Here is a 25,035-nt window from a genome sequence, read left to right on the forward strand (position 1 = left end):
AAAGTAGACAGGGAATCATCAAAGGTGACAATAATGCTAATTATCCACATGACATAACCATCAATAAAAACAACTTTTTACCAACTGTGTTAGAAAAAAAGATATTTATGTTTCTGTCCTTTCTGTTAAAAAAAAAAAAAAAGGAGTGGTAAAAGAGTATATAGCCAAAAGTATAACAATAAATATTATAGAGGGTTCCAAGCAGTTAATTAAATAAAAGATACATCAATGTTTATTGATTTTGTGGTATTTATGGTATTTTTGGTTTCTAAGGCTTTTAATTTGTTGTAATTTATTTCTTAAGTCTCAGTGCTTTCTTCTGTACATAATTTATTTGTAATTTGTGTTCTTTAACCAGTCATTAAGATTTTTCATTGTCAAATGTAAGAGAATACTCAAAGTCAAAGACAGCTTCTTTTATCTTTTTATTATCAAAAATGCTTGGTGTCACTATATTTTGGGCATTTATATATATATATATATATATATATATATATATATATTGCTTTTTGTTTTAGGATAAATCATTATGTTATTGAGAAGAGCCTCAACACAGGGCTCAAAATAAACATATAAAAGACAAGCTTTCTCATGGAAGATTTATTTTTCATTCATGTCATAGGTCATTGCTGCTCCAGGCAGTCATTCACTTTTTCCTCACTCTTTCCATTTAGTCTAGTCTCCATTGGTTCCTTTGCATCTGGGAGCCAGTGTGATAAGAAATAAGAATATGATGAATTGTGTGAGTGATCATAAAAGTAAGATCGGTAAGATCTATGCATCATTTTTGCCTACAACAAATTTGTCATAACTCAGTCATATTGTTTCAGCTGAAAAGGTTGATACTAATATAAGTATCACCTGCTTTTTGAAAATTTGCATTATACCACTCCACTAGTACCAGTGTTCAAGAATGGAAAGAAAGCGGAAGATTTTCATTTTTATGACAAAAGGCAAAACTAGCAGTCAGCATTTGTTTGCAGTAGCCATTACAGAGGCAGCGTACAGCCTTAGAGGGTTCTGCCAAACTCCTCCCCCAGCAAGCACTTTTGAGAGGCTTTGTAGTTATCCTGTCATGCCCACTTTTACTCTATGTGTTAGTGTTACTTTACGCTTTATGTTTCTTTTGATATGATGGAGTAGGTGATATTTGTGGTCTAGGAATGCTCAAAATTTTTTTCTATATAAATTACTGTAATTGTGTCCTTGCTTTAGGCCATTTTGGATTATGAAGGGTTTCATTGGAACACTCTACCTTCGGATAGTGCGGCAATCTATGTCCTCTCCTAAAAAGAGAAAAATGTATATAGGTGAGTAGTAATATACTCTGCCAGAGACTTTAATAGGTTCATAAAAAAGAAACTTTGTTTAATAGATGGAAATGACCTCACTGGGGAATTGTCACAGCTCTTAAATCTACTGAGCTAATTTAATTGGGCATGAAAAGAATGTGTGATTTGAAATCAGAATCTATGGATTTGTATTTGTCCCAGCTTGTTACTTATTAGCCATGTGACTTTGTGTGACACAAAGTCTTCCTGAGCAACAGTTATACTTATTACAAAACAGGGGTGATGGTATTAGCCTCACCTACTGCATAGGTTGTTTTCAGGGTCAAACTAGATCAAAGGAATAGTTTGTTATACTTTTTGAGGTGTTTCACAAATGTAAGAGCCACTTCCTTCCCTTCTCCTTTTGGTCCAGTTTCCACTCTTGTTGCCAGGATAATATGTTGCATCTCTCTGGTTATAAAGAAGACAAAGAGAGATGCTTATTATGCCTTATTATTAGCAGACCAAATATTGTTTTCAATCTTTGATATTCAATCCTCAAAGATATAACATTTACTTTATATGTAAAATATTAGGTATATAAGTATATCATATATATATATATATGTGTGTGTATCTGAATTTAATATTTAAAGTCCTCAAAGAACCAACACTCTTGAAAGCCAGGGTTTTAACTGTAAGGTCCTGAGCTCCAAAAGTTTAAGAAGCTGAAAGTTCTCTGAATAGAACCCAATACAGCAAACCCAGAGTTAGAAGGAATGGTTCTTGAGTGTTTTCCTGCCCAAGGGAGATCAGATTTGAACAGCAGGCACTTAGGGTGAAAAATAGAGGTTAGAGATTGGTGAGAACTTAAGTAAGTATGCAGTCCCTGCTTTCCTCCTACTGAGATTTTGGGGGAATCTAATTATAGGACAGGACAGGACAGGACAAAATAGGATGGATGGATTTGAGGCCTGTGTCTTGCTTCCTGATAAATTTCAAGAGAAAGAAAGTAATTTTTATGGTCAAACTCATTGTAGCATAGCTGTGCAGCTGCAAATCATGAAAATTACCAGGCAACAGGAAGGTCTATGCAGAGAGGTCTAAAACAGCATCTCAAAATTCAGCCCTAAGAAATGGGAGTCAAAAATTTCTTTTCCTCCCAAGATGAGTATGCAAAAGGGGTCTTTTACATTTACCAATTTTTAACACAAAATTTGTAACTGCTACAAATATGAATTACTACATTCCAATTTTTCTTTGTCGTGTCTAAATGTCAAATGGTCCAATACCCACTGGAGTCATTTACATGGTATTCAAGGTCTTTCCAATCTGAGAACAGGTCAGGATGCAGGTGTTTCATATGGTGATGCTGTAGTGGTAGGTCTTGAGACCAAAGAACAGGTCCACTGCGAGCTTGTGTGGGTGGATGCTGATGGGCAATGCTGACATCAGTTGTGTCAGTGACAAGTTTGATAGCTGGTGCCTCTCCCCTATTGCTTCTTAAATGTTTTGACTATTGTACCTACTGATGTCCATGCCCTATGCCAAGAAGTTTCAAAGGACCCTTCCTCTCAACTTGAATCACCCACATAGGGTAAGAAAAAAAAAAAAAAAAGAAAAGTGAAGTAGCATCCTAAAGTGACTGATCAGGGGACCTTCCTGGTAGTTTAGGGGTTCTGTTTCAACACAATCACCTTTGAGGCCTGAGTTCGATCCCCATCCAGGGCGCTAACCATATATGGTACAGCAGACCCCTCCTGTTATGCTCATTGTTCCTCCTTAGCTGTGTACTTCAGTCAGTCTGCCTGTTCTGCTCCCCACTCTGTCTCTGGTGAATCCCCTCACCTGCACCTCTGGCCTACATCCAGTTCTTCTGTGCATAAATAAATACAATAAATCTTTACAAAAAATAAGATAACTGATCCCCCCTCACCCCCACCCCAAGGAGACTAAAATAAACCAGTGGCCCAAGTTCACCTTGAATGCCAAATATAAGCTTTCCATTATCAGTTTGTGAATTAATTTAATTTATAGTGAATAAAAATTCAGTTTCTTAACATGTGCAATCCATAACAGCTACAGCTGTGAATCACCATATGGTAGCATTTACTTCTATCTATCTAATTATCAAATATGCCTCAACATCTCTAAAAATCATCAGGCATTAATCTGGGGTTGTATATAGGGGAAAATCCTCTAAATTGTAAGGAGTAAGAAGGGCTCAATGGTGGTATGTTAACCATTTGTGAATTTGGACTTACAAATTGACATGATGAAAACTTTACTTTTCTGCTTTGTATGGATTGAAAAAATCTGTCAAACCAACCCCATGACAAGTAGGAGACTGAACAATATGTTTCTTACACATGAGTTAAAATCAGGAGCCCTTAACTTCTATAGATAGCAAATTGAGAAAAACTGAAACACATATACTGGAAAGAAAACAAACTGATGTTAATAGTTTATTATAGAGTTGTCAGAGAGGCTTTAGTAAGTATATTTCTATGGAAGGGATTTATCAACTTCTGGGAATAAATTTTGAAAATTTTTAGAAATAAGTACTTTGAGTGTGTGTGTGTGTGTATATATATGTATGTATGTGTGTGTATATACATATATACACACATATGTATACATATATATATATATATACATACACATATATATATTCTATATCAGATAAATTTAGAGGGCTATGGCAGTAGAAAGGTTATTGGTTCCTTAAAAGATGTCTTAGTTGCGGACCTCCCTGGTGGCGCAGCCGGTTAAAGCACAGCACTGAGAAGCTAAAGCCGCTTCTGCATGAGTTCGATTCCCGCCTGCCCTGGACGTGACCACATGGCGTGGCAGACCTCTCCTGACCTGCCCGCTGCTCCCCTCAGCAGTGTACTTTGTCGATCTGCCTGTTCTGTTCCCCACTCTGTCTCTGGTGAAGCCTTTCGCCATCCCTGAGCCTCTTGCCTGCACCCCAGTTCTGTATGCACAAATAAATAAATCTTTAAAAAAAAAAAAGATGTCTTAGTTGCTTGGATAGATTAGGGTGTTGTCCTTGGTGTCTCTACAGAGGGCCTCAGAGACATGGACAATCAGTTTGAAAGACATGTTCATCAGATAAAAGGTGAGAGCCTCAGAAAGAAGCACTATGATCCTTGTTTAAGTAGAATGGATGACTGGGCAGTGATGGAGTCTCTTCTCGGGAGAGTATGTATGTGAGAAAATATGTTCACTGGTCTACTTAAGTTTTAGACTACTTAGAAATGTGAGGGAGAAAAGGCAAACAGTCAGCATCTTGAGCATCTTGAGTCAGTTATTTCTTGGGTCAGATTAAAGGCAGTGAGGGGTAAAGATAACCTACTATGTCTTTACATCTGATTGACCTATATGTGGAATTTAAAGCAATTATAGAATTTTCACTTTAAATAGTAGATGGCAATAATAGGTGCGAATGAAGAGTGTGGGATGTCCATGACTGAGGTGGGCCAATGAAACGATCTCATTGAACTGTTAAGATTAATTTTAAAATTAAGACTTAATATTGTTTTAAATTCCATTGACATGATTACACTAATCTTTATTTCTTAAGGGAGCTGGTGAGGTTAACTCATATTGAATACTGTGTTCTGTTTATACCTTACTTTCCTTATGGCTGATAATTTTGTGTAATTTGGAAGATTTCTTATTAATTTTACTCTGCCTGTTTCAGTCTCACATTTTCCTTTCTGTATATAGAACTTCTTGTATGTTCAAGAGAATACTTTAAGAGAAAAATTATTCAGCAAATAAAGGAAATGAAAAACCCCAATGGATATTGTGTAAGAATAGAATTGTATCACTACCAATGAAGTATTCTTTCCTATAAACAAAATGAGGAACCAGACTAGGGAGCATTAAGTATGCTTTAATATGCTGATGTCTTGGAAAAGAAAGGCATGCATCACTGCCTGGGCTTAAGGGGTATAACTACATCATTCTGTGTATTCATTGGAATTTTGGAACGTGGTGTTAAGTTACATCTTGCACTTTATGACCTCTGAACTCAGTGGTTGCCAAAACAAAACAAAAAACCCTTGGAAGTGCCTTGTAGGTGTTATGGCCATATCTCTAGTCTAAAAAGGGAGAGGATAAAGAAACAGAGTGGGATTCTTGATGAGGCAGTAGAAAATGTTGGTCTTGAGGACTAGGCAGTGGTTTGGACCCTGGAGTAGTAGACGTGGTGGAATGGAAATGGTTAAAGTCCTTGCCTCTTCCCTTTAGAGTATTTGTTCCTGTTTGTGAAAAAACTTATGTGCCAGAGATTATGTATGTTAACTCTGAAACCTTACAATAAAGCTGCAATTTTGGGGATAGGAATCAAGTCTCTGCTAATAAGAGGGACTTGACTAGCAGGTAGGATAGAGACAGGACTCAATCCCAGATTTCTCTGTCATCCAAGTCAGATGAACCAGCCTCATGGAGCCCATGATCTGGGCCTCTCTTGCTCAGGCCTCTGATTCACCAGGACTCAGTGGTGACTGAGCCATGTACTTAATAACCCTTATAAGTCACTTTCATCTGACTGGAGCTGCTGTTTATATGCTTATTAACCCCTGGAGTCATCTTCAACTAACAGAAACAATTGTTCAATAGCATAGCAGTTGACCTAAATTCCTTCTTTAATGGTGACAAAAAACATAAAAAATGCTTTTGCTTTTGTAATTTCCAAAGCTCTTTTTATGTGTCCTGTTATTTGAGTTTCACCAAAGTTCTGTGTGGTAAGTAGAACTGAGCGTTATTCTTGTTCCTCACATGAATAAACTGTAGCTCCATGTTCGAGGGCTCATATTGACTTGGCTTGAAAGGGACAGAACAGGCCTTGAATTCTGTTGTTCCTTTTGTGCTTCAAGTTGCTTTTAAACCCTTTAGCATCTAAGTGGGAATGAGACTTTAAGGAGAATGCATCTTATACTTTATTTGACCTTGGTTGAACCAAAATGCTGTGAGATTGTCTGTGAAGATTCATCAGCCAAGAAATAAAAATGGCACATTCAAACTGATTAAAATTGAGGTTTGACTCTACTGAACTTGCTGGGTAGACACCGTATTCTGGTTCCCTCATACTTGACTATAATTATCTCTAATTATCATTCCATTCTGGTGGATTCTTTCTAGTTTGATCAAAACTTGATCTTTTCCCCTCATGTCACCTGGAGGGCCCTTTTTCTCAACTCCCTAGGATTGTCATTTAAAGCTGACTGCCATGTCTCACCAGCAAAAACTCCCAGGTTGTTGAAATAAACCCCTTCTTTTCTATACTTGGGTTTTCTTTTCTGTGTCATTTACCTAGCACTTTGTATTCTCACCATTTTTAAGGGTTTCTGATATCATTTCACCAAAGCAAATGATTCTAAGTACTATAGTTTGTGTTCGGTTCCTAGCTTTGCAGCTTTCCAGATATCTGTTAACATCACAGTCCTGCAGAAGCGTGGAGATGGGATTATCTTATATTTTATATCTGGAAAATTTGGGTTGCTGAGGGTAGCTGAGATGGGGGTGGGAGGAGAGTAGAGAGGGGCAGCAGGAAAGGGACAGGAATGGCCTTTGTGAGAAAAATACTCCTATCAGGGCTCAGTTAAACTTCAGGGCTTTTCTGTGGAGAGAAACATTTACTACCACCACCCCCTTTTAAAAATAAGCTTATGAAAGTGAAGTGTATGTGAAGGAAAAATGACCTCATTCGTTACTCTGCTTTCCATGAAGTAAAAAAAAAAAAAAAAGAAAGAAAGAAATTGTGGTGGAAAATTTACGAGGAAAAAACAATTTGATTTCTCTATTTCTCTTGCCATATGATTTTCAGTATTACTCAACCTGTCCCTGCTGAGTGTCTGTCCTTATTTACCTCATTTGTGTTTCCCAACTACTTTATTTAGCTTGCTAAATATAATGCCCCTCTTACTCTGGGTCTTTTTTAAATAGAAGAAGGGTGAAACAGGAAGTGACATAACTTCCTTGGAGTCAGCCTGTAAGCTACCGGCAGAGGCCAGGGCTGGACAAGAACTCACACCAGCATCTTTTCCCACTTTGTGCTGGGGCATGGAGGTGGGCTACTCATCAGGGAGAGGGATTTATTAGAGGTTAGCAATTTGATCATGTTGACCATAGGCAAGAGTCATATCAGCAAGCTGTTTTTTCTGTGGCCTTAGAACTAAGAATGGTTATTTGCATCTTAAAAGATAAAAAAATGAAAAGAAGAATTTTTCATTGACGCATAACAAATATATGAAGTTATACTTTCCTGGCCATAGATATAGAGGTATTGAACATAGCTATTTTACATAGCTGTATTGAAAATATTTTCTTTGGCTGTTTTTTACCCTATAACGGAAGGGTTGAGTGGTTTCAAGAGAACCTGATGCCTAAAACTTAAGTTTCTAATTTGTAAATTAGATGAACTGCTATCGGGCCCTTTATAGAATGAGCTTGCTCATATAGAAAATTCTGAGGACTGAGGCATGTAAATAAGGGTTCATTTTTTGGTTCATGCCTAGAGGCTATTGTCTGTTAGCGATGAGAGATGGAAAAGGGTGGACGGTGGATGAAACTGAAGGAAGATCTATTTTTTTAGAGTGAGTCTTTTATGAACCCATAAGTACATAAAAGTATGCCTCTCACTCCTGAAAATAAATTCAGTTCCTTAGTTATGGGAAAAGAAAATGATACTTAGAGAAATTCACTGTTTTTTCTGGAAAGTAAATAGTTGGTCAGTGATCTGCCTGCAACTTAACCCCAGACCTTATCTTTAAAATCCAGGGGACTTTCAGGAACTCCATGCTTCTGCACTGGAATAGCCAGAGAGAAGCATAGTAACTGGCAGAGAACCCTACTGACAAAAAGAAGGGCTTCTCTGGGTTCATGCCACCAGAGCCCCCTGGCTACACCTTTGTGTTCTCAGCATGCCTGCCTTGTAGTGCTAAGCAAGTTGTTACATTTCATTTCATCATTTGTACTACGAGTTCTTTGAGTAGGGTTGTCATATTTGACCAATTAATATATGGGATACCCAATTAAATCTAAATTTAAGTAAACAATTTTTTAGTACATATATATGTCCTGTAATCTTTGAACCTACTTCCATGAGATATATTCACATTTAAAAATATTTACAGTTGCTGCTTATTTTAATTTCAAATTGAGCTGGGCATCCTGAATTTTAGGATCTTTCCCCTCTTAAGGCAGGCACCAGGGACTTGACTTATTCTTTTTTTTTTAAGATTTATTTATTTATGCATACAAGAGCTGGGTGTAGGCCAGAGATGGGGTGGAGGAAAAGGTGAGAAGATTTATCAGAGCAGAGTGGGAAGGAGAACAGGCAGATATACTGCTGAGGGAGCAGCGGTTGAGACACGAGGTCTATTGTGTCATGTGAGTTAGCTGCCTTGCCACGGATCAAATCCGTGTTTCAGTGGCTAATAACGGCTTCCTAGTGCTGAGACTTAACTCCTTGTGCCACAGGAAGGCCTCAACTCTTTTTAATCTTTATTGACACTTTCCTCATGTTGTCATCATTTTCATATCCAGTCCTACAGCACCAAACATAGTACCTTAAGGATTCTTATCTACTAAAATGTAATGAAGACCAGGTCTCTTCCAGGTCAAGCACTAGGTCCTATCAAATTGAGGATACAGACATGTGAACAGATTTATCTCACTATATTATCACCCACTATCACAGCCGATTGAACCAACAGCTGTGGGAATCTCAGTGAGGGAGCCCTTCAACTTTCAGGGTAGAAATTGGAAAGGCTTTCCAGAGGTGGTGATACCCACAGTGGGTTTTGTAGTAAGGATAGGAGTTTACCAGACCTGGGAGGGAAATCAGGGAGAGGGGAGTTATGTTCTAAGTCATAACTAAAGACAAGAAAATGGCACTCCCAAAATATTGAGATAAACTGAATGAAATGTACACTGGTATCTGAGGTATAGTAGGTACCTGATAATTAGTGATACAGAGATAAATTCAGTACCTCCATTCCCATGACCCTGGAAATAAAACCACTGATGATTGTTTTTCTTAATTCTAATTGTAAATTCTTGGGCTACTACTATAGCAGCCTTTATAATCAAGCAATTGTTCTTAATAAGTACTGGTTTGCTTTAGACTAGCCCCATGATAAAGTTCCATGTCCACGGCTGTGGCATGAAAACAAGTCCATAATGACATCCAATATTCAGTTTCTATCCTTGAACTGGTGAACCACTTGTTCCTAAGGGTGGGCATTTCTTCTACCTGGATATTCAAGCTTCCCACAAGTGACTGTCTCTTACGTGAAGAAGTATGTTTTTAGACAGTGTTATCTCCATTGACATTAATGCTTCGTTGTTCTCAGAATTTTTCCAAACAACCTAAGTTGACAATATGCATGGTATTTTCTATAAGTACACCTTCTTTATTCTTCTCCATCTTGCTGGGTACCTTAGCACTGTACAGACAACCTCAATTGACATCCTTGCACTCACTTTGGAGGGCAGTTGGTGGGTAAGGTAGCTCTCTTTCTACTGAGTCACTCGAAATTGGTTAGGTCCTTATATAAAAGCAACATTCTTCATTTGGCGACTTCTCTGGGTCTGGCAAATGCTTCCTTCTCTTGCTCCTCCTCTAGTGTAGACTTCTGGTTGGAATGGTTCCCCATTCTTGCCTGCCACAGGTATGTACTTTTCCTTGTTGGGTTCCTCAAACTCTATTTACACCTTGATAAATAGTCATCATTTGTTAATCTCTACTTAGTTACTCAGTTGTAAAGTGCCATTTGGTTCTTGAGGGGGCCCTGTCTAGTACAGATAGAACAAGTACTACAAGTTATTTAATTGCTTGTGAGTTTAAACTCACAATATTAATGATGGTGAAAATTTTAATTTAAGGACTACTCCTGCTTTGCTATATCATACATTATGAAAAACAGGTGATGATTTATTATATAAACAAATTTTGAAAATAAACTGGACTTCAACTTAGTTAACATTTCTAGGAAGTCTCAGATTTACACAAAGCCAAGTGAGTCATTCAATATAATTGCTAATTCTTTTGCAGATGCAGTCAGAATGATAAAAAGTGAGCTTTGGTGTCAGAAAGATCTTGTTTTCAATCTGAGTTCTTTTAATTACTATTCTGTGATTATGAGACAAATCACTTTACCTCTCTTGGCTTTATTTTTGAAAGCGATGAATTCTTTCCACAAAGTGGCTGTGAATATTAATTGAGATATTGGGTAAAGGATATAAATATACTTCTTCCCCAAAAGACAAGTATTTGGTCACCAGGTGTGTGAAAAGGTGTTCAACATCACTAGTCATCAGGGAAATGCAAATCAAAACCACACAGAATAAAACCTCATCCTTTAGGGTGGTTATTATAAGAAAGACAAGAGTTAATAAATGTTGATGAGGATGTAGAGAAAATGTTGATGAGGTTGGTGGAAATGTGAGTTGCTAAAGCCATTGTACAAAATGGAAGTACTTTAAAGTTGTAGAATAGAAATGCCATTTGATCCAGCAACCCTTCCTCCTGTGTCTGTATCCAAAAGAAATAAAATCGGTATTTCAGAGACACATGTCTGTATTTCCACATGAACAGCATTATTCACAAAAGCCAAGACATAGGAACAATGTAAATATCCATTCGTAGATGAATGGATAAAGATGTGGTGTATTGATACACATTGGACTACTATTCAATCAGAAAAAGAAGGAAATGATTTAGAGTTGAAGAATTTTAGAGCTAAGAAGGCTTAAAGAGATATCTTAGTTTTTCTTGGTTTTGGACTGCTGGAACCTCCACAAAAATGTGCCATAACTGCTGTGTGTCTTCTGGTGATACCTCTAGGTCCAGTGTCAGCACTTCACCTTGTTCTGAGCCCTGGGAAGCAGACCTGAACTTTCTCATCCTGGGTTTCCTGTTGGAACTGGCCAGTTGCAGGCACCAGCAGGAGAGTTGGTGATCAGATATGAGTAAAACAGGGGCGTTTATTCCCCTGACTCTCTGCGGGGACAATATGCACAGTCTGGGGCCCAATATTGTGATTCATAGGTCTTGTCTCCTGTGAGGGAGCCTCTCCTCACAAATCTGCCTCCTTCCCCTTGCCTCTGCAGCCTTAGAGATAGCAAGGGGAGTGCTGTTGCTGCTGGCCAGATGCAACACTGTTCTTCCTTCCCTGCACCCTGCCCACTTTTTTGAGAAGGCTCCTATCAAAAGCTCTCCTCATGTTACCCAATATAAGTAATGATTATATTTACATTACTTGATAGATCTGTGAAATAGGATCTTGATGCCTTTTCTTAGAGATTATTGCAACAGGGATTATTTAGGACATTGCTTTTTAAAGTGAATGTTTAATCTCACTGCCTTACCAGACACCAACTCAGACCCTTCTGGGGTGAGTCATTCTGTTTGTGTGGGTGGGGTTAGTTAAACTCCCCAAAGTGTAAGAAAGATCATCTTGATAATAGTGACAGAGAATTTTCTCAAAAGTCCAAGTGCATAGCCCCAAATAAAATAAACAACCAAGAGAGAAAAAAAGGCCTGTGCATTTTGATGCCTTGGGCAGTGACCCACAACTCAGCCCATCCTTTCTTGGGCAGGATGCGGTCAGAGTACCACACACGGCTATGAAATTTCCCTTCTAAGCCTCCTCATCCTGTACTTTGGTGTGGATGAAATCAATTCCAAATAATATCTGGAAGTGAGGTATTATATATGCAAAATTATGGAGGAATTAAGATAGAATATTCATTTTCTCTTTTCTCCCTCTCCCTAACCATCCTGTCCCATTCTTAAAAGTAGCTCTTGGCAGGATTCCTGTCTTTATATTGGGCATAAACAGATAGGGACTGGCAATGATAGAAGGTGACCTATCTGTCTCATGTTAGGCTTGTAAAAGTGCTAAAAGCCCTTTGAGATCTGAAATAGCTTACCTTCGAGAAGACCTCATAATTCCAGAAATTCTCATTATTAGCATACTATCTTAAGAGTATTTACAGAGGGATCCATTTTACTGACTTAAGGCATCATTTTGTGGGGAAAAACTATTACTAGAAGATTCTAGTCGACACTTTGGAAGGTTTAACCTGCTACCACCTAATATCACACGTGGGGAAAATGGGGAAATGGGGGTCCTGGGAAGAAAGGAGGCAGGTAAAAGTTGGAGGCATACAGAAACACTCAGGAAGGGCAGACCTGTTAGGATAGCACTGTGGAAAGTTAGCTGACTGCACTGGATGTATCTCTGGTGACTAACACTGTCATCAAAGATGAACTCTACTGAAACATGACAATGGAGTTTATATAAGATGTGCAGATCAAAGCTTAATAATAGATTTCCTGTCCTGCTTCATTCATAATGTGGCTGAAAACGTTCCCAGACAAGATTGTCAAAGGATACCTGGGAATCTGTCTGAATTTGAAAAACTAAACCTCTATGATAAATTGGGGATGAAAATGACAATCATCCATCTTGTTGACGCTGATTAACTGGTAGTGACTGAGTAAAGTATAGTGTTGATAAGAGATGACAAGTCTCAGTGAATGACATTGTTGGTTAGCAGTGGCTGTTAGCTTGGCTGTGGAGGTAAGGAAAGGTGATACCTATGCCACCCATTGGCAGGCCAGTCAAGGACCTTTTCCAGCTCAATCCAGAATTAAATGTCAGTTCTGTTTTTGAGGTGTCATAAGTTGGCTTTAGCAATCCTTAGGACTGCCCTCCTGGATGTTTACTATACCTGAATCAATTTACAAGGTAATATGCATAAAAACTAATATTTCTCCTTATGATTATGTCTATAATTTGTATAAGATGATAGTTGGGCCTTCCCTGCTGCCACAATGGGTTAAAGCACAGTACTATGAAGCCATCTGCAGCTACTGCAGCTCAGGTTCAATCCCCAGCCAGGGAGCTGACCCACATGGTGTGGCAGACCTCTCCTGACCTACCTGCTGCTCCCCCTCAGCAGTGTATTTCAGTTTATCCACCTGTTCTTCTCCCCACTCTGTCTCTGTTGAATCCTCTCACCATCCCCCTCAGCACCTCTGGCCTGTACCCCAGTTCTTGTATGCATAAATAAATCTTTAAAAAAAAAAAAAGATAGTCGGTGATTTGGGCATCCAGCTGAAGTCTAATGGGCTACACCTCTTACTCTGCTGATGCAGTAGCAGATGGGGAATTCATATATTTGTTTTCTCACTTCACACATATTCATACATGACTGAGAGAAGCCCTACGACCATCCTTGACTCCTTATTTCCCTTCACATTTCCCCACTCACCCCACCACATAGACCTGAGAGAACACATATTGGTGGAACCACTTATGATCCCTGCTGCCACTATTCCTCTGCCATCCCTCAAGTGGTCTGCCATCCTGGATCCTGTCCACTCACCTTCCTTTGCACACTGCCCTCCACACAGGGCTTGAAAATGTAAGTCAGTTCCTATCATTCTTCTTAAAACCCAACAATCGTTTTCCAGCACATTGGGACATGATGAGAATGTTTCATTGAGGCCTCAAACCTCCACTCTATGACCTGCTTCTACCTGTCTCTGTGGTCCTCTATCCCCTTCTCCCCTCTCCTAGCTACCCCAACCTGCCTTCTGTTCTTCCATCTTGCCAAATTCATTTCTACCTCAGTCCTTTTGTCAGGTATGTTCTCCCCTTAGATTTTCTCAGAACTTTATTCCTCATTCATTCAGATCTCCTCCAAATGTTACCTTCTTCCCAGAATACTTTGTCTAATGCCCCTCCCATGTAACTTTCCATTTTTTAACATCTCTTCCCCCTGGAATATAAATCTTTGAAGGCAAGAACTTTCACCTGTTTGCTATGTACCAATTCTGGAACACAGTATTAGGAAATGTTTGTTGAATGGATGGGTGTGTTATGTAGAATAAAGGCTGTGGATCTGAGGGTCAAGTCTAGTGGAGACTCAAGTCTGTGGTGCTTGCAGAGATGAGGTGGAGAACTACAGCAAAAAGGGTAGTGCCTGAGGCCAGTTTCCACCTGCTGATGGTAGAAGGCTTCTCCAGGAAATACAAGGCAGCAGGGCAATCAGCAAGCACAGAGCTTCCAGGGAGTTGTGAGCCAATGTTAGAATTAAGTGAATGATCATGATAGCGTAGGTGAGTTCCCAACACAAAGAAGTTATCATTGAAACACTTTCTATCTCATTTGGGAAACTTTCTAAATGCTTGGCAAAGATATAACACTGGTTAGGCAAAGAAGTTGGAGATAGAAGACTACTTGTTATGAGGCCATCACTGATAAGATCACTTCATTTTGTAGTATCTGGGGGAGACCCAGACCTTCCCCATTCAGCCCCTCACATTATCATAGCCTCCTTTACAGATGTGCTTTATCCTGCCAGTGAAAACCACAGTTCTTCAGGGGAGGTATCATGATGCCTATAATCCCCCAGAGATCAGTGAGTTCAATAGCTCACTTGCTTCTCATGTTGGGGAACTCCATGCAGCAGTAGGGCATCTGTGCTGACTGGGAATCCCCACTGCAGCAGACTGTGGGAGTGAGCAACAAGCTAATTTTCAGATTTGCCTCACGGAGAGGTAAAATTGTATTCCCTCTGATGAGAAACAAAGCCAGTGATGCTGAAATATCTGAGAAATGGGAAGATTACTTCTAGAGTTTGGAAGCAAATGTCCTACCTGGAGACACTGTCCCCACCCCCAAGTCTATTTGTATATTCCTAGCACCAGTGTAGAAAGGAGTGCATTGCTATGCATTTGTAACTCAACTTTTCATTTAAGAACAATTAGAAAAGTGGCTTGGTGTGGCTTTCAGAGGAAGTAAGGTGAAGATTCTTCTCCTACGGCCTACTAAGTAAAACACTTAGACCTTTCATGACTCAGAAACCACAGACCCCACAACCAACATGCCTCTGTTTATTCTTGTCTACAAGCACTAATTGAAAGCCTGTTGTGTGACTTGCTTAGTGCTTGGGTTGAAGACATAATGGTAAAATAAGATTCATTCTCTCCCCTCAAAAGTACCACTCTGTTGTGGTATTCTATCATACACAGAGAATATAATTTAGAAGCCAGGACTGTAAACTTGAGTTTTGCCTTTAGTTAAATGTGTGATCTTAAACAAGTCACTTCCCTTCCTTTGAGTTTCAGTTTTCTTATATGTACTTCAGGAAATTACCCAAGTTATAGGATTTAATAAAGTAATGTATATCAAGCCACTAGTCCCTTTGTCGACAGTTGAAAAGCAATAGTAGCATGAGGGCATGCTTATATATTGAAATACCACACATAGGGAAATGTATTTATGTTCAGAGCAAGTCTAGAAAATGTTTGAGTAGTCAGACATTTACTTTCTGCCTAAGAGCTGCTCTATTGAAGTCTGTCTCCTTCCTCCTTTCTTGGAAACTCTCTGATTTTCTCTGTCAGATCTCAGTGGAATGACAGATTGGAAAGAATCCAAGCAAGATATGCACATCACTGTGTCATTGATTTAGAGCATTATCTTTCCTGGAAGTATTCACATCTCACCCAAAGAATGGTGTCATTTCAGGTATCAGTAAAAACTGCCTTTTCTGAAAGTAACAAGCAGGTTTGATATTTGTTCAGGGAGAGATATGCAGACTTATGGAATAGTCTAAGAAACAGACTCATGAATAGTTGGGAACTTTATTCATAGAGATGCAATATGTACACATCAGAAAGGAAAAATTACTCAAGTGTAGGGATAATTGACTGGGGAAAAAGTCCCTACCTCACACTTATATACACAACTAAATTTCAGATGAAATTAAGACAAAAACGAAAGGAATGTTGAAAACTCTGAGAAGAAAACGTCAGAACCTTTTAAACATAAGGAATTGATGTCTTTTAAGGCATATAAAACAGGGAAAGGTTTACAAAACTGATTACATAAAAAAATTGCCCTCGGGGCCCTCCATAATGGCTAATGAGTTAAAGCACAGTACTGCAAGGTTAGCTAACGCCACTTTAGCACCAGTTCGATTCCCAGCCAGGGAGGTGACCCACATGGTGTGGCAGACCTCTTCTGACCTGCCTGCTGCTCCCTTCAGCAGTGTACTTCATCACTTTGTCTGTTCTTCTCTCCACTCCACCTCTGGTGAATTCTCTCACTGCCCCTGCACCTATCACCTGTACCCCAGTTCTGTATGCATAAATAAATAAAATATTTTTTAAAATAGCACTCTTGTAGCAACAAGGACACAATAGCATAAGAATGAAAGAAAACATTTATAATGCTGAAAACTAATAAAGAATTCCTTTTTCTTTCTTTTTTAATTTCTTACATCATTGTTCATTTTTGCACAATATTCAATTTTCCCTTCATTGTTCATTTTTGCACAATATTCAGTTATTCTCCATAATTCTCCTACCACCACATCTCCTGTAAACTATCACCAAAGTCCTTGTGCTCTTGCCACCCCATTTTTGTCCCTCTCCTTCCCTCATCTCTCCCCACTCCCTTGCTGTATGCCTCAGATGGTCAGCCTGCAAGTTTTGCCTAACGAAGAATTTTTAATAAAAATAATTTATTTAAATTCCTATAAATCAACAAGAAAAAACAACCCCAGAAAAATGGGCAAATTATATTAACTAGCCAGTTACAGGAAAAGAAAGCAACTCATCTCATTAATAACAGAAATTCAAATTAAAATCAGAGTGTGATACCATTTTACACTCCCTTTTGTATTATCCAATAAAAAAATCAGTTTTGGGGAACTGCATAGGAAACAGGCATTTTCACACATTTCTGAAAAGAGTGTAAATAGGTAAGACTGCTCTAGAGATTGTATTGGTCATATTTATCAGAGTTGTAGGCGTGTATATCTTAAGGCCCAGCCAGATACTCTTCTTGTAGGTGCATAACTTAGAAAATCTCATGCATAGCTATACATTGGTAGCCCAAGAATTCTCACTGCGTCATCATTTGTAAGGGCAAAAAATAGGAAATGATTTAAATGCCCATCAGTAAAAGGATGGCCAGATAAGTAGTGAATTAGTCATATAGTTTAATCTTACACAACACTAAAATGAATGAGATAGAACTACATATACTAATATGTATCAATTTCTGAAAGATAACGTTGGAGTAGAAATAGTAACCTACAAAATGAACTGAGTTATATGTTACCACTGAGATAAAAAAAATTTTTAAATACACCTAAGTTTGCATTAACATATATTTCATTATATGTTATGCTATATATGACATACATGGTCCTTACATTGTATATGTATTATATGCAAACATATAAATCATAAATACATTATTTAAAAACACATATATACTGTTTATATAAAAACACATCATAAAAGTATAAATAGCAAGCATGGGAATCAAAAATATTAAATGGAGGACAGCTTAGAGGTGGAAATAAAGAGAAGGGGATGGCAGTGATTTTTTTGTGTGTGGAACAACTAAATGTTAAATGAAATATGATTGCATGTTATCATTAAATCTAGTGGTTGGTAGTATATACATAGATGATTATGATTTTATATACTTGGTATTTTATTTAACTTACTTATCTATTTAATTTAGTTAAAATTTTTCTTATTCCCTGTATTTCTCCCACCACCATGTCACCAATGAGCCGTCAACATAGTCCTTTCTGATCTTCCCCCCTCTGTATTCTCTCTCCCCTTCCCTTGCTGTATGTCTCTGATCTATGGTCAGCTTGCAAGTTTTGTCTTTTTTTTTTTTTAACCTTTTTTTTCAGTTTCTCTATTCCACATATAAGTGAAACCAGCTGATATTTATCTTTTTCTTTCTGATCTGATTTATTTTGCTTAGCATGACCCCTTCCAGCTCCACTTATGCTGCTGTAAATGGCATGAGTTTACCTTTTGTGATTGCTGACTGGTATTCCATTGTGTATATACATACCACAACTTTTTGACCCATTCATCTGTTTGAGGGCATTTAGGTTATTTCCATGTCTTAGCTATTGTAAATAGTGCTGTAATAAACATAGGAGTGCAGGTTTCCTTTTGAATTAGTCTTTTTGTATTATTTGGGTAGATTCCCATTAAGGTCTGGAACAAGAGAAGGATACTGGCATTTTAAAATAAAGAACAAATGGAAAAGATCTGGTTCCTTTTCTTGAGAAAAAAGGAGCTGGATTCTCTTATGACTTTTCCAATTAAATCTCCAATTTAATAATGTGTGTGTGGGGGGGGTCTATCTATTCCCTATTGTACCTCTTGCATTTACAGTCAATAGTTTGTCATTTCTCTGGGTTCATCTAAGGTAGGGATGCCATGCCTCTTTCCTTGACTAAGGTGCTAGCAGAGGGATGGAGGAGTCTCAAATGCAGTCCATGCTCTGCACCCTGAGCTATGCCCCTGACACAGGCCTGTATCATTTCACTTGTGCATTCAATCCAAGAGAGCACCTTTGGCTAATTCAGGCGCTTGGAGGGAATCTTATTCCTAATCTGACTGTGTCTCTTTGCACAAAGGAACAGCCTGGACAAAAAGGAGACCTGACTGAGGAGATTAGGAAACCTCACTTCGGGCTTCCCAGCCCCACTGAAATAGAGATTAATGACTTTATTGAAAATAGTTAAGTGATTGCTTGCTCCATTTGGAACAGCCAGACCAAGGGTGAAGAAGGATCCAAATACTTGCTCACTAGACTTTGCTTCAGCCTCAGCCAGTCATGGGTTCTCTCAACATCGTCCTGTCTGTAGCACTTGGGAGGCAACCAGGTCCCACTGACTTGCCTTGTCCTAACCAAGAAGCACCTATGTAAAGACTACATGGAAAATTCTTTTATAGACTTGTAGGTATTTTTTCATGACCTTCAGTGGAAAAGTATGATTGATATATGATGAATTAATCTTTAACTGGGAAGGCAAATTAAGATGTCAGACAGCAGCTGTTTGAGATTAATTATTCTGATTTCTTTTATTTTTGCCTGGTGTATTTGCCTAGAAGCTGCTCTGGATTAAGTAGTATGTAGGATAGAGCATAAAACAATCGCGTGCCTATGGTGTGTAGGTGCTAGGGTAGAAGATCAAATAATAAATCATTTCTTCTCTCCAGGCAGTCAGACACTCAAGTAAGTATATTCCAGTATCTTAAGGGAGTAAAAGAAGGAACCCTGGAGACTAGGATGCCTAACTTAGCAGGTGGTGAGGGTATGTTTTTCTCAGTAAGGGAAGGCTTCCTGGAGGAAAATGACTAAGTTGGATTCAAAATTCTGAGCAGGTTCTTCTGTGTGAAAGGGCACTCCAGGTAGAGGACACAGCCAGATCAAAGATACTGGAAATGGTGTCTATTGTTTTTGTCCACTCAGATGTCATTCTTTTTTTTTTTTTTTTTTAAGATTTTGTTTTTCTATGCATACAGAACTGGGGTACAGGCCATAGGTTCAGGGGTGTGAGAGGATTTACCAGAGACAGAGTGGGGAGCAGAACAGGCAGGTCCACGAAGTCCACTGCTAAGGGGAGCAGCGGGTGAGATAGAAGAGGTCTGCCTGGCCGTGTGGTTCACCTCCGGAACTGGGGATCGAACTCACTCTGAAGCAGCCTCATCCAGCTTCACAGTGCTGAGGTCCAACCCACTGCATCACCAGGGAGGACCCCATTCTTTCTTTTTCTAGATTAACTCCTGGGTAGCCCCCTGCTTCTCTGTTGGGCACAGGCATGGTGGAGCTGTCCAACAAGGCACCCCACACCAGAGACAGCTGAGACACATGGAATTTTCTTGCCCAGAAATTGGACTCTTGAGCTTAATTATTACAAAGAAAGAAAGTGATTAGTGCAGAACACTGAATAGACCATTCACAGTTCCATTGATCCCAGCTAGGTTCTGTTCTTCACTTTTTCTGTACCCAATTCTTTCATTTTGTTTTTCACTTTTGTAAACTATATTTCATATCCTTGCAATAGAATCTTTTTGTGCTTGTTATCTAGAATCATTATCTGTAGCTTGCAACTAAAAAACAACAACAACAACAACAAAAAAAGAAAAAACTAATAGTAGTAGCTGTAAATAGAAATATATTCATTATCTGTCAGAATTCCTTAAGGAAAGTTTTCAAACTCTTCAGAAGTAAGAGAAAGAAAGGGAGGGAGGGAGGAACACATGGAGAGAGAGAATGAAGAAGAAAGGAAGGAAAAGCAGGAAGAAAAAAAATAAAGATTTTAATTGTTCTATTTCCATAATAGTCCTTGGGTTTGTGGGCTAGAAGCTAAGAAGCTCAGCCAGCAGTAGACTCAAAATCTGATATTCTTGACTTTTGTCTACTTGACTCTGTGTCTACATTTCTGCCCTCAGGATCAATCAAGGTTGTGGTGACCAGGGAATATTCCTGTTCTCTTCTCCCACACAATAGCCATCATATGCAACTTTCTGAAGAAAAGAGCTGGTTTCATGCTGTTTTGCAGCAGGAAACTGCCAAAGACCATTCTACAGGCAGAAACTATTTACTTGATTGATCCTGAGGGCAGAAGTGTTGATAACAAAGAGTCAAGAATATCAGATTTTGAGTCTACTGCCAGCTGAGCTTCTTAGCTTCTAGCCCACAAACCCAAGGTCTATTATTGAAGTAGAACAATTAAAAGCTCTGACTTTTTCATTGTACTGTAATTACAGCAACATCTCTGGTACAAATTATGACTCATTTACGCTCCAAGGGAATTAGCGTTTGGACAGCCACCAAGGAAACTCTTTTTAGGTTGCAAAATGGTATCCTGATGTCCTCAGGAAGTTGGGGATTCCAGCTCATCAAGGAACGGGCTTTGGTCAGCAGTAATGAGCAGAGGAGTCCCCTCTTCATAGATGTGACATCTCATTGGAAATACTTGGGTTCTGACATCTCTGGGATTTATTGGTAGTTCAAGCCTTTATTGTTATTTGCATTATTGTGTATGTTGCTATAATTAGTATTTATCTGCAAAATAACAATGGCAGTTTATCCTATCAGGAAGTGATTTCTTCTTGCTTGAATTTCTACTTTCTATTTCATTTCTCTTATAGAATGAATGCTATTGGAAGATTCCCATTGACAGATATATAAAATGAAGTGTTTGAGAAAATTATCACTCATAAGCTCTGTAGCAGCTCTAGGAGAATCAGAGTTTATTTCTTCTGGTGTAAACTAGCTCAAGTACTCTTGAGTTTCTTCTCAGTCATTTGCCAGTGACAAAAATCCAGTCTTTGACTAACTTAAGCACAATGGAAGATTTACTGTCTCTAGTCATTTAAAATTCAAGATGCTGATCTGGCTCTGACTTGAAGTTCAAGTTTCTCTCTCTTGACTGCTGACTCCTGCGCTGGATTCATTTCCAGGTTCCACAATGTCAGGTTGTAGGGGAAATTTCCCCTCATGCCTCTGGGCTCTTTTTGGACTCTTTGAGTAATCAAAACAGCATCAAACTGCTTAGCAAAGGAAATCAATTTAAAAGAATAAGCATGGAAATGCTACAATGATATATATGTAGGTCCCATATTCAGTTGGAGGGTTTTTTTTTTTAATTTATATATTTGTTATTTATATATATATATTTGTTATTTTATATATATATATATTTATAATTTATATATATATATATTTGTTATATCATCCTTTGTTTTTGTATAATGTGTGATTTTCCCATGAAATATCACCACTGATGCATACATGCACCATCATCATAGTCTCATGTCCTCTTCCCACCCATGTCCTGATCCTTCGCCTTCTTCCTTCCCTGCAGGATGCCGCTGTTCTAGTTGCCTGATGATTTAGATTTTTACTTTATTATTGTTACTTTTTCCTCCTGATTTCTTATTTGCTTTCTCTACATTCCTCCTACAAGTGAGATCATTTGATATTTTTTCTTTTTCTTTCTGGCTTATTTCACTGAGCATAATCCCTTCCAGTTGCTGCAAAGGGCATGAGTTTATCCTTTTTGATCGTAGAGTAATATTCCATTGTGTATATATACCACATCTTCTTGATCTAGTCATCTATTTTTGTGCATCTGGTTTGCTTCCATAGTCCATAGCTTGCCTATTATTAATTGTGCTGCAGTAAACATAGGGGTGCAGGTGTCCTTTTGAATTAATGTTTTTTGTGTCTTTTGGTTAGATTCCTAGGAGTGGAATTGCTGGAGCATATGGAGCTCCACTTTTAGTAGTTTAAGGAACCTCTACACAGCTTTCCATCATGATTGGATTAGTTTGCATTCCCTCCACCAACAAATGTTCCTTGCCAACATTTGTTGTTGCTAGTTTTTTTTAAATGTGTGCTATTCTCACTTGTGTAAGGTGATATCTCATTGTGGTTTTTATTTGCATTTTCCTGATTATAAGGAAGTTAAATATTTGCCTGTTGGCCATTTGCATTTCTTCTTTGGGAAAGTGTCTTTTTAGCTCTTCTGCCCATTTTTTGACTGGGTTGTTTACTTTGTTTTTGTTGAGCTTCATTATCTCTCTATAGATCTTTGTGGTCAGTCCTTGCAAAATTTTTTTCCCAATCAGTGGCGGGTTGCTTTGTTTTGGCTAATGTCTCTTTTGCTGTACAGTAGCTCTTCAATTTAAGAGCTGTTTAGCTTTTCCTCATTTTCTTTGCTTGAGTATGTGTGTTTAAAGACGTAACTGATATGTATGTCATGTAGGGTTTTGCCTATATTCTATATACTTCATGTCTAATTCTTTAATCCATTTTGAGTAGATTTCAATCCTGAACCAAGAGATGAGGTAAAGGGACTTGGGATATTGGGACAAGAGGAAGAGAACTTTCTTTACCTTTACTTGAAAGGGCAAGATGTGTTTTTCACATACAGAGGACATGTTAACTGATACACTTTCACCTGGATGACACCCCTCCCCTCCAACTACATTCTTTAGCTCTTAGAGGGAGCAGTGATTACTTCTTGGATTACAGGGAAAAGGGATTTAGGGGAAAGGCAAGAGCTTTTCCTTAACCTCCAGGGTCTTTATTGTTCTCAATTGAAAATAATCTGCATTCCAGAGATGGGTGTCTTGAGCAGATCAACTCTGAGAAACTGGGTATGGTCTAATTTGAGCACCTTCAACATCACACCACATCTAGGTTCATCCTATGGCAAAGCTAAATGCATCAGTGGGAGCAGTGTTTTACCCCTATTTTTCTGCCAAATCCCTGAAATTTACCATATTCAATCAATTTAGGTCTTACACTCATCCATGAACAAATGATTCTGACCATGGAGGCCCAGGATACCACTGATTGGAACACTAGACAAGAGTAGAATCTTAAGCTCCGTGAGACTGAGCATCAAGGAGCATGGATCACCACAAACTAGTGCAAACAAATCCCAAATCAACACTTTTGCAAGAGGAAAAGGAGAGGAAAATGTCAAATGTCTATAAAACCTCCTTGCAGTCTGGACACCTGAATGTAGTATGAAGACCCGCCACGGATGGCAGAGGGAGTGAGGTCTCTGCCCTGAGGTAATGCATTTATTTCTTCTAGCTAGCCCTTAGAATTCTTAGATTTTTTTAAAACCCAGACATCCGTGGAGAGGCCATCATAGCCATAACCCTGTTGTAAAGGTGTGAGGAGGAATTAACTAATCTAATCAGCAGGTTTGTCCTGAAAGAAGTGATCTTTTAATTACTTGCCAATCGTTCCAGAACACCTGCAACAGAGTTTAAATAGCCACCTTTTCTGAAGGAATTCTGAGAAACAGAATTATGCAATGTAATGATTTTTAAATAAGTCCCTGAAAACAACTAACAAGAAGTCCTTGATCAAAGACCTGTTTTGTGCCAGGCTTGGTACCAGAAGCTTGGTGATTATTTCCCATAACAGTCTCCTGGGGATATAAAGTCATTTCTTTAACAATCCAGATAAAGAAACTGCAGGTGAGGTAAGGGAGGTAAAGTGAGTTTCTGGGCCTAGAAGGAATTTAAGTTCTACCCTATTCAGTCAGACCACCAGGCAGTTGCCACCATGCTCTCTTGCTCCATTCTCTGTGAGGCTACATCTGAGTGACAAAATCCATGTACCTTCTAGAAGAGAGCAACAGGGATGCAAAACCTTCCCTCAGGGGGTCAGGACACATTTTTAGATTTTTGGAGTAGAAAAGGGAGACTAGTTGAAGTATCAACTGGATTTGGGCCAGTGGAAATGCAAGGGAAACTGCTTTGTAGCCTACTTGAAGACAACCTTTGAGTGGCGGGGAAGGTGGTTTCCTGACCATCTTGTCAGAGCTGCTTCATGCAGCAGGTTGTGCACAAATAGCAACATGCCAATGAGGGAGGGCTGGAGGTCGGCAGTAGCAGACACCACATGGCGCTCCACCTGCCTGGCAGCAGCTCCCCAGCACTAATGAAATGATGCAGCAGCGAGCTGCCCTGACTCACTCCTGGAGTCTGTCCACAGCAGCCTCTGCCACCTCCGCTCCATAGAGCCCATACTTACTAAGATCACCAGAGAGCCTCTCACTCTTAAACCCACGGAAATTCTTCTCTGTGCCTTTTCCTGCTCTCCATGGTGTTTGATCCAACGGACCACTTGTCAATGCTCAGCATCCTCTCCGGCAAGCAATATCCTCACTGCTGCACTATTGTCTCTTCCAGGAGATCTCTATTAAACATAACTGGCACGAGTTCCTAAGTGCTCCATCTGGCATCGATGACTGTGTTAATGACAACCAGGACATTGAGCAGTTCCACTCGTCCCTATGTCTTTTTTTTTTTTTAAGATTTATTTATTTATGCTTACAGAACTGGGGTACAGGCCAGAGGTGTGGTGGGTGAGAGGATTCA

This window comes from Condylura cristata, unplaced genomic scaffold (genome assembly GCF_000260355.1).
Source record: "Condylura cristata isolate star-nosed mole 26May11 unplaced genomic scaffold, ConCri1.0 scaffold00011, whole genome shotgun sequence".
Classification (NCBI taxonomy): Eukaryota; Metazoa; Chordata; class Mammalia; order Eulipotyphla; family Talpidae; genus Condylura; species Condylura cristata.